The following is a 10362-nucleotide window of genomic DNA, read 5'->3' as shown; positions in this document are numbered from 1 at the left end:
GCTCTTCCCTGGGGAAGGCTTTCTCTCCTGCTCTCAGCCTTCCTTAGCTGCCTGTAGTTCCTTGAGTAGGGCTGAGGCCTCCTAGGCCTTCCCCGTCAAGGCTAGCATCTGTATTGTTGACTTTGTCATTGTGTTGGTGAGACTTTATGGGTTTAGTTTCTGGCATTGCTAGGAGACACCATCTCATAGCAAACTCCCCCATGCTCTGGCTCACATGGTCTTTCCGCTCCCTCTTCTGTAAATGATCCTGAGCTTAGGTGCAGAAGTTGCACTGCAGACGTGTCTGTCGGCGCTGGGCTCCACAAGTCTGCATTTGTATGGGTCGTGGTTTTCTGTACGACTCTGTATGTTGTAAAGAGAAGCTCCCTAGATGAGGGCTGTCTGTGGGTGTGAGGACAGCCGTTAAGAGTGTAGGGATGGTGCTCATTTAGTAAAGTAGTGGTTCTCCTCCAAGATCCATGGCTTCAACAGCCCTGAGGTGCTGACTAGGTTTCCAGTACCTGTCATGTCTTCCCTCTCGTGGAGTGGATCTTAAATCTCAGTAGAAAGTATAGGTTACAGCCCAGGAATTTGTGCCACTACTGGGCCCTTTAGTGTTATTGTGCCATAATGGTGGCGGTTGTGGTTCGTAGCTGGGTAGGATTGCCGACTGCTTCTTTCCCCTAGAAGCTTGCATGGAAGCTTCCTTATTTCATTTATTCTATCCTAATATAGATCTCATTTATTCTATCCTAATACAGATCTCACGTCGGTTCCTTTCTAACTGTGACTCATCCCTCCTTGAGGAAGGCCTTGCTTAGATGAGCTGTTTATGGAGGCTCTGGGAGACATGGCGTGGCACACCTGGCTTGCAGGAGTCCCTGTGAGGAGGGCTGAGTGGTTATGGTGACAACGTCCTGAACAGACAGGTCTGGGCTGTTTGCAGACAGAACCAAGGAGATTCCTGGCGCTGGCCCACAGGCTGCTTTTGCCTGAGTATGTGATGCCGTCTGGGGCCCTTTTGGCCCCTCTGGCTTTGATATCAATAAAACTTCTCTTTCTCTTTTCCCCTGCAAGAAAGGAGGTTAAGTGCCATCTCCACTCAGCCAATTCACCGGGCCTAGGCCCTCTACCAGATCATAAGGTCCAAAGCCAAACCCTTGGTTTCTACAGGTGTCCTCTCTCCCCAGGGATTCTCGGGGTTCACAGTCTCCTGCTTCCTCCGTGGACTTCGGTCTGATGAGTCACATTTCTGTCCCTGGGAAAGTTGTTTTATGGACTCACTCTCTCTCCCGAGTTCTCTCTCCCTGCCTTTGGCCCCCACTCCTAACCTCCCGACTCTTCTCTGTGCTTCTCCAGCTGTTTCTTGAGGTGAGGCCTGTGATTCACTTGACTCTGGGTGCCATTTTTTTTCCCTTGTGAGAGCTCAAGTTTAGCAATCCCATTCCAAGTGTGCTTCCTCCTTGCTGCCTGTTCTCACGGTCAGGTCTCAGACCTGGGACAAGTGGCTGAGGTGCCTATTTAATGTACCAAAGAGGGCCTGGCTTCCCTTCTTCCAGGACCTCTTCCCTATACAATCCAGACATTTTAGTCCCACTCTCCTCTCTCTCCCTCTCTCTGAATTTTCTCTCTCTCCCTGCATGTGCAAGTTCTCTTGTTCTCTCATTCTCTCATATTCTCCCCCTCCTCCTCTTCTCCCCCTCCCTGTCCCCCTTCCTCCTCCCTTCCCCCACCCCTCCCCTCCTCTCCTCTCCTCTCCTCTCCTCTCCTCTCCTCTCCTCTCCTCTCCTCTCCTCTCCTCTCCTCTCCTCTCCTCTCCTCTCCTCTCCTCTCCTCTCCTCTCCTTCCCCTCTGTCCTCCAACCCACGGTGACTTCCTGACCTCATTCTTTGGGTCCAATGAGCTTGCCTGACAGCGACTTTGCAATAAGCCTGCCTTTATGTACTTTAATTCAGCTCAAATTGGCTCATTTTACCAGTGGGGACTAACTCGTCACTTGCCTAGGACCCTGCCCTTGCATGGTAGATATGCAAATAAAAACAATTTTTATGAGGATAATCTTGACTTTTAATGTTGTGCTTCAGCTCTGCGGATTTCTTCGTGGTAGGCAGGTCCTTGTTTTGTGGTGATGCTGTCTTCGCCAGTCTGGGGCAGCTGACCGCCGATGTGTTGCGAGTCACTTTGAGGAGACTTTCCTCAGTCTCCTGAGTGTGGAAGTAAACACTATGCTCGCCGATGTGATTTGTTGAGGGTGACGGCAATGTGTTCAGCTCTAGGCAGGAAATCACTCTCTCCCCCACACCCAACAAGTCTGGATTCAAATTGGAATATGGATTCTCCTCTGGTCCAGATCCATGCTGCAGCCCTGCCAGTTATGGATCTTTGAGAAATAGCTCCTTTCTGTCTGCTTCCTGGAGCCTGCTTGGTGAGGGAGTAAGAGGCTTCGGCCATTCGCAGCGTGCTTTCTGGTCACTGGAATTGCATGCTCACTATTTTCTGGGCCTACCTCAGTTTGTCCCTCTGAGTTCCTTTGGCAAGGCAACAGTGCCTCAGTGGCTGGCCTCTGCAGCCCCTGGCTCTGACTACCAGCCTAACCACGACTCTTCTCCTCCCTTTTTTCTTTGGAGGCCAAGGGCCACGCTGACCTCCCACAGCCCAGTTGGCAGTACCTGCCCCAGCTATGTGTGTCTCTTCTCCATGCCAAGGAGCAGGACACGTGGGTGCTCAGAGGACTGTTCTATCCCTTGGAAATGGTGCTGGACACCTGGGGACATCCTCAACTTCAGGAAGCCTGGGATAGCATTCCCAATATCCTTAAAGATAACTGGAAGACTGGACTTCTCCGAACAGGGGACTGATGACCATGTTTGGTCACAACCTTTGCATGGGGCTCTGCCAAGAACACCAGCAGTTCCTCTCTGGCCTCGGCTGCTTGTTTTTCTGTATGTCATCAGGTTTGGCTCGCGCCCATCTTCCCGGGATTCCCAGCCTGCAAAGAAAGGCTTGAGCATTTCGAGCTGCTTTGTCTTTTCATGAATTTGCTTTCTGGAGGAAAGTTTGCCACTCAGCTAGGCCACAGAGGCATGTTCTGAAATAGGTAGACTCTTGGAAGGTGTGGCAGATACATCATCCTCTCGTCCTGCCCTGCAGACGCTAGCCTTCTTTTTGAAGGCAACGAACGGCACTGCTGGCTTCCACTCACGGCTTCTCGCACCCATGTAGCCACTCCATCCCAAGCAGAATGCCTCACGTATAAGCAAAACCCCGACAGGCTTTGCTAATGCTAAACGCTGCACCCAGCACACCTAGTGGGGAGCAATGTCTTTCTGTTTAATCTGCTTCCTGAAAATTTCCAGGTTTTTATTGGTTGAAAAAACTCACTCTCTGATTTGCCGGTAGCTTTCAAAGGCAGAACTCAAACAATCCAAATTATTACCCATGTCCATGAGCAAAATGTCACATGACCAAGCCTGCTATTAGCACCAGTGTTTGGGATACAGCTGTGGACAATTGGAAGCTGTGGGTTTCCAGGGGGTTTTGGTCTTTGGAGGTTTTTGTTGTTGTTTTTAGCTCTGAGATGTTTTCCTCAATAAAGCCAAGTGCAATACCCACATTCTAAATACGGTCAGGAAGAGCGGTCCTGATAAAGACCAGTAGGGAACTCCCACTCTGTGGAGGGCCCTCGCCGGTCTCAGAGACAACAATGATGAAGGAAGTACTTAGGGTTGTGGGGCTCTGGACTTTGGATTCTTAGCTTCCTGCTAAGTCATGGTCTATCCCATAGATGGGCCCTGTGCCAGGAGCAGAAACCCTACAGAGCAAAGGCCAGTCATGAGTGGGGGAGGGGAGTCTGTGGGTTTGGCAATGACTAGAAAGTGTTTGGCAATCTCTATCTTTTCCTTCACTTGAGACATAATCTCACTAGGTAGCCATGGCTAGCCTGCAACTCGATATGTAGCTCAGGCTGGCCTCAAACTTCTACATCTGCCTGCCTCTGCCTCCTAAGTACTGGGACTAAAGGTCCAGGCTACCACGCCTAGTTTATTTGGCAGTCTTATCCAGTGTGGTCCGCATAGAGAGGAAAAGTGAGGAACAGGGCTAGAAAGGGCCCAGTGAGTTTCCGTTGTCAGGATGACACTGCAGCTCCCAATAGCTTTCAAAGAAGAAAGGTCTATGGACCCACAACTACCCTCCCAGGCCTAGGGGTCAATGCAGCACAGGAATGAAACCCGTCCCTTCACCTTCCACCTCAAAGAAAAGCAACAACTTGGTTTAGGCCTGGCCAATCCCCTCCTCCCCCTTTAACTGTCATGACCTGACACCAAAATAAACTAAAAGCTCACCCTAGGCACAGCCCATGCACTCATCACACACACGGAGCCTGAGGAGAGACCACCACTGGATCAAGAGTCAGAAGTGTGCTCTGTCTGCCCGGCATCATCGGTCACTGTGCCTGAGCACCATTCTGATGATCTGTTTGCCTTTGACAACTAAAGCAGCCTTAAGAACACCTCTGACCCAAAGCAGGATAGTCAGAGTTTTCTCTGGACACAAGGTCAGTTCATCCCAAGAAAGCAGCCTCAAGGGCTCATCATTCACAAAGAGGCAAGCAGAAGGGAAAGGAACCCAGGAGAGACAACAGCCCTGTCTTTAAATTCAGGGCAGTTGTGTAGACCGAGCAACTGTGGCTGTGAGTCAAACATAGCTGGGTTCTTATCTGAGGTTGCAGTGACTCCCACCTCTATCCAAGCTGCATCCCTATCTAGCAGCCCAGAGGCTCATTCTAGGAAGTTCTGGTCCCTCTGGAATTCTTCAGCCAGGAAGTTAACTTAAATATCTTGCAAACCACCCCCAGTTTCTCTGGGGTATTTGAAAACTCATCCCTAGAAATCTTAACTTTTCCATTAGGGAGTGTGGTACTATTTTAGGGGAGGGGAGGCGGGAAGACACACATCACCCATGCCTGACCCCAGACGGAAACAGTGGGTGTGGCCGCCTTCCCTGAATAGGGTGCTCCAGCCTGCCTTCATCAACCCAAGGCTGTTCAAGACAGAATTTAATGAAAGATTCTATGGTCCGTGATAAATTCAAGGGGATGGGGCTTCTTAAATATCTGAAGCCAGTATTAGGAAAGCCACCAGGAGCTCTTTCAGCCTCCTGAGTCAGTGTCTTACCTCAGTTCCCTATCGTCTCTGATGGCCATTCCCAATTGCTCTGCAGAGTTGGGGACAGTGCCCACAATCCTAGGTTTATGGGTACCTCGGGGCCAAGCACTTGTGAATCTGAGTTACTACATCCAAATGTCAATTATGATTCCAGAGACAGGTCTAGTTTACTCCAGATCATTGATTTGATTGCCTTTGGCCCAGGCTGTGAGCAAAGTGGGGTCCTAGGTAAGAGCACAACAGGTCTTGGGGACTGGGCGTGTATCCCGAACAGGACTGAAAGGAAACAGAGAAGACAAACTTGCTACAAAGGAGAGAACGATGTCACAGATAGAGACTGGGCTCCCACGAAACCTAGAGGCCAGATAACTAGCCCTCCAGTCCTGGGACATATTCCTTATGGAAACTGAGGCAAGGCTGTGATGTGCTGTTTGTACTTCTCGGCAACTTTCCCTTGCTCCATGCTGTTCACAAGTGACTACATCCACTATTAAAAGTTCTCATTGTGTAGGGTGAGGTGAAGGCAAATTGAAAACCACACCCAGCCTCCCCTTCCAGGATAAAAAAAATCTCCTCAGACCTTTAAACGAACCCTGTGTGTGTGTGTCCCCAGTCTCTACGCCCACTTAAGAATTTACTTCAAGGGGTTGGGGATTTAGCTCAGTGGTAGAGCGCTTGCCTAGCAAGCGCAAGGCCCTGGGTTCGGTCCCCAGCTCCGAAAAAAAGAAAAGGAAAAAAAAAAAGAATTTACTTCAAAAAACTCTTCATTCTCTGCACAAGGAGGAGTTAAGGAGATCGATGGCTCAGCCTAGGAAGGAGACAAGGGAGACTGCACACCACAACTGCTGCCTGACGTGGTCAGGGCCGCCTGTGTGGAAGGGCACAGGAACACGTAGAATTATAAATACAGCCCATCTATATTATATCCAAGTCTGAGCTGCCCCTAAATTGAATGTGTGTCTTTCAAAATAGGCCAAGTTTCACCATGATGTGGTGACTTATGTATCGAAAATCAAGAAGATAGAAGCAGATGGTGGCAAGGTCCTGAGTCCTCCAATCCTGAGATCTGAGGGGCAGTTTCTTCTAAATGTGCTTCTAGCTTTGGTCTTATTCAGTTCTCTGTGTCTGTCTGTCTGTCCATAAAGAGGACAATGGCCTAAAGGTGAGTAATCTCCCCAAGAGCGTTCATCAAGTCAGAGAAGAGGGCTAGGATACGGAGCTAGACGTCTTGGCCACACATTCAGCCAACATACATTCTTGTCTGCCAGTCACAACTGACCTGGCCACCTGGTCCCCATTAATCTTCTGATAAAGGGTTTTGAGCTCTAGGAAAAGAGAAACCATTTATTTACTTCTTACTAGTCTGAGTAAAATTGGCTCGGACATACAAAGCACAATTCATATGCGCCCCGAGCCTCCTAATAGTTCCTGACAGTCCCCAGGGCTGCTTCTGTAAACACCTCGTCTGCTGGCCTCCGCAGCATGCACACTGATCCCCTATAAGGAAACCCACTTGCGGTCTGCTGCTAGGAGCTCACTGAGTTTGCCGAGGAGGCAGTGGTGGGTGGCACTCACAACCTCATTTCCTATGTGTTGTCACATCTTCTGCTTGGCACATCCTTACAGCCCCTCATTCTGAGGAGCACACACCTCAGAGTGTAGACTACCTTTCCCTCCCCTCTCAGGTCTTCCCTGCCTACCTGGAACCATTCTGAGCAGAGGGTCTCAAAACGTGAGTGAGTGAGCTACTTTGCAATTCCATCCAGGATGGTCACCAGTAGACTAGGAGACCACTACCTCCCTCTCCCAGACAGCTTGCTTGTACCCGCATAGACTGGGAGACTGGGGAGACCAAACAAGCGTCCTACAGATTGCGGGGCACTCTACACGCAAGCATCACTTGGCCCGAAGATGTTGCTAATGTTAAGAAAACCAGTATCCTGTCTGAAAAGAAAGTTTAGCTGTTAAGAACACTTCTGGCCAGGCATGATGAAGCACACATTTAATCCCAGCTCCTGGAAGGCAGAGATAAGTGGAACTCTGAGTTTAAGGCCAGCCAGAGCTGTATAGTGAGATCCTGTCTCAAAAATAACAGTAAGAATGTCACTCCTGTTCCAGGGGACCCTGTGCATTCTCCTGGCCTCCACGGGTGCTGCGGCCAGGCACATGTGCATGCAAGCATTCATGCACATAAAAAAGAAACTCAGCATTAGAGACTTATCTAATGCCTTGGTTGGAGGTGTTCCAATTCATTAATAAACGGGCTTATTAGAAATGATCGGAGAAGGGCCAGAGAGGAGAACACTGTTCCGCTCTTTACTGGAACGCACTGTGGGTCTCACCTCTCATTCAATGGGACTCTAAGGGGGCAGCTCCAGGAGAAGAAAGAGGAAAGACATGGGGCAAGGCTTGGTGCAGCCCGGGGCATTTTAAGATGAGGCTCACTGAGGAACTAGATACTGGACTTGACAGGAAGACTTCTCATCAGCCTCAGAGACACAGCGTCCTCCTGGCTTCTGGAAAAGGCACAGCAGAGTCCCTTTATAGTGACAGTTCCCTCTAGGACTTAAAGCGATCACAGTGACGGTTCCCACCAGAGACACAAAGCCATCCTGTGACTATTGCCACACGAGAGATAACACGACCCCTGTGTCCCTGTGAAAATCCTCCCCTGTCCCTGGAATTTCTCTGACCTAGAGCCACAGCAGGAACTTCCCTTCTTGGATACCATCCCTCTAGAAGCCGAAGTACCCTCTGGCTCGTCAGAAATACTTAGTTTTCCTGAGTTTCAATCTTCTTCTCAGTTGGAACAGAAGGTTTATGCCGTCTTCTGCCGTGTTTTCTCCTTTCTCTGGAAGGGAAGGGTATGTTGCCAACAATACTTAGGAACGACTTCCTCGTGTTTACAGTGGAGAAAATGTTTATTTATTTTACAATTACCTCAACATTTAAATGGCAGCCAGGGACCAGGGTGCTAGGAGGATGGGGCTTTGTGTCCTCCCTGAGGTCCTGAAGAGATTTCTGGAAGGATTCTGTGACTTAGCCCTTGCCTCAGAAACGCATACATCCTGTTTAGCCTGTGGTCTCCTGCAGAACCTTTCCCACCAGGCCGTTGAGACAGCACCCGGCCTCACCCTGAGTGCCAATATGGCTCTCTACCCAGCAGCTCACCACCCTTGGGCTTTCAGAGTAAAGGCAGTGGCAGTCTTCCTGCTTCTCCCGAAACCGACTGCTCTGCTAAGATACCATGCTCAGCCCACTCTCCAATCCAGGAGACACCCTCCCCTGCAGATGAGGGGAGGGTGGGGGCTTTAAAATACCAGAAACGATGCTGTTCAGTTCTGAAAAGTCTTCCATATTCTATAGCCAGATAATCAAAGAAACTGGGGCAAAGGAGACTTTGCATACGATCGTGGATACAGAGTACAGCTTGAAGTCGTGACCTCCCCAAACCATGGTGTGTGAGCTCTTGGCAAAAGAACCCAAGTAGTGGGGTGTGCACTGCTTTTCAGTGAACGCAAACGTGGTTCAAATCTACTTGGTCTGGTTTAGATGACAAAGGATGAAGAAACTCAGTGACCCCCTCCCTACCAGACACACCTTTCCCCTACCTTTAGCAGCCTAGTCGGTGCCTTCTCTGCCTGTGTTCTACTCTGTGGGTGTTCTGGTTCAGATTGGGAGTGCTAGGAGAGGTGGAATGGCATACAAAGGGATCTGTGGCCCTGAGCAGAAACTGGGAACCAGGATGGCAGACCCAATATTGAAGGCTGTCTGCTCTGTGAGAAAGTATTCTGTGAAAGGGTATGGTGACACTTGTACATCACCTCAGTTACCTAAGCTCAGGGGCAGAGAAGTGACGCCTAGGAGCAGGACTAATGTAAATGGTGTGACACACAATAATTCATCAAATAGTTCTTAAAAATTAGTCATACAAATGAGATAAAGTCCATCTTGAAACAGTTGCCAGGAGTAGTGACCCACATCTTTCTTTTCCCCTCTGATCCAATTGATAAGATATACTTTGCACAAAATCCTGTACACATCCATCCCTTAAGAGTAGTCATAACAACCTGTAATGTGTGCAGAGAGGAATCTTGACATCCACCGCCATGTTCTCTCAGCTCCGTCCTCCAGTGATACACATCTTTTATCCCGGCACTTGGAAAGCAGAGGCAGGTGGATCTCTATGAGTTCCAGGCCAGCCAAGCCTAGGTAGTGAGACTATGTCTCAAACAACAACCACCACAACCATTTCCTTCCCACCTGTAGCAAGTAAGTGAACGTTTCCATGATGAACTGTATGCCGGCTTGGGGGTGTAGCTGAGGCAGGATGGTTTTATGCCTGCTCTGCATATGTCTGCCCTTCCCAGCAGGCTCAGTGCACATTTCCTGTCACATTGCACTCCATGTTTCCCCGCCCAGCAACAAGATAAGCATCCAAATCACATGTGTGTGCCATCTCCCTCTCCTGTAGGGCAGAATACCTTAAGGATGAGCTCAGGGGCAGATGGAGCATGTCCAGGTCAGTTTTCCTGAGGAGGGATTTGTGTCGAGGTACGAGAGCCCCAGGGAGCAGGACCCTGGTGTTCAGGATCCCAGACTTTCCAGAGGCTCAGCAAATAGGTGTCACTGATCCTGAGAGAGCCTCCTGCCTAAGAAGGCCGCAGACGTTTCCGCCTTTTCTTAGACTGAACTTTTCACAGTGAGGACCTGTGGGTGTGTAGTCAGTTGTCCACAGCGTCTCTGGAGGCTGCCATGACTTGCTTTCGTTCATATCTTACCGAGTCTGACTCAAGCACAGCTGATGTGTTGACAGCCCCTAAATCATGTGCTGTGTGCCGTTCTAGCCTTCATTTGACCAGAGTTGAGCAGGGAGGGGCATCTACCAATTCTGTACTCCAAGTTCTGTATACCAAATGTTACAAGGGCCACAATTCTGAACTACAAGCAATATTGCGATTCTTCTTGACAGTCTTTTGGATTGCCAAGGCAAGTTTGTCCGAGACAGATAAAAAAAAAAATAACTTGTGTCATGAAAATGAACCTTAAAAATGAATAGCTTAAACGTGACCAAGACTGTAAAACTGAGCCTCAAGTCAACCCAAGAAGAAAAAGAAAAGAAAATTTGTTACCTAAGCTGGAGTTGTTATATTGTTATAACATTTTTACAACATTTATAACTTTGTTATAAACGACTCAAAGACAGAACCAAAAGTAT

The sequence above is a fragment of the Rattus norvegicus genome, chromosome 16 (assembly GCF_036323735.1).
Source record: "Rattus norvegicus strain BN/NHsdMcwi chromosome 16, GRCr8, whole genome shotgun sequence".
Taxonomy (NCBI): domain Eukaryota; kingdom Metazoa; phylum Chordata; class Mammalia; order Rodentia; family Muridae; genus Rattus; species Rattus norvegicus.
Note: the sequence above shows the minus strand (reverse complement) of the source record.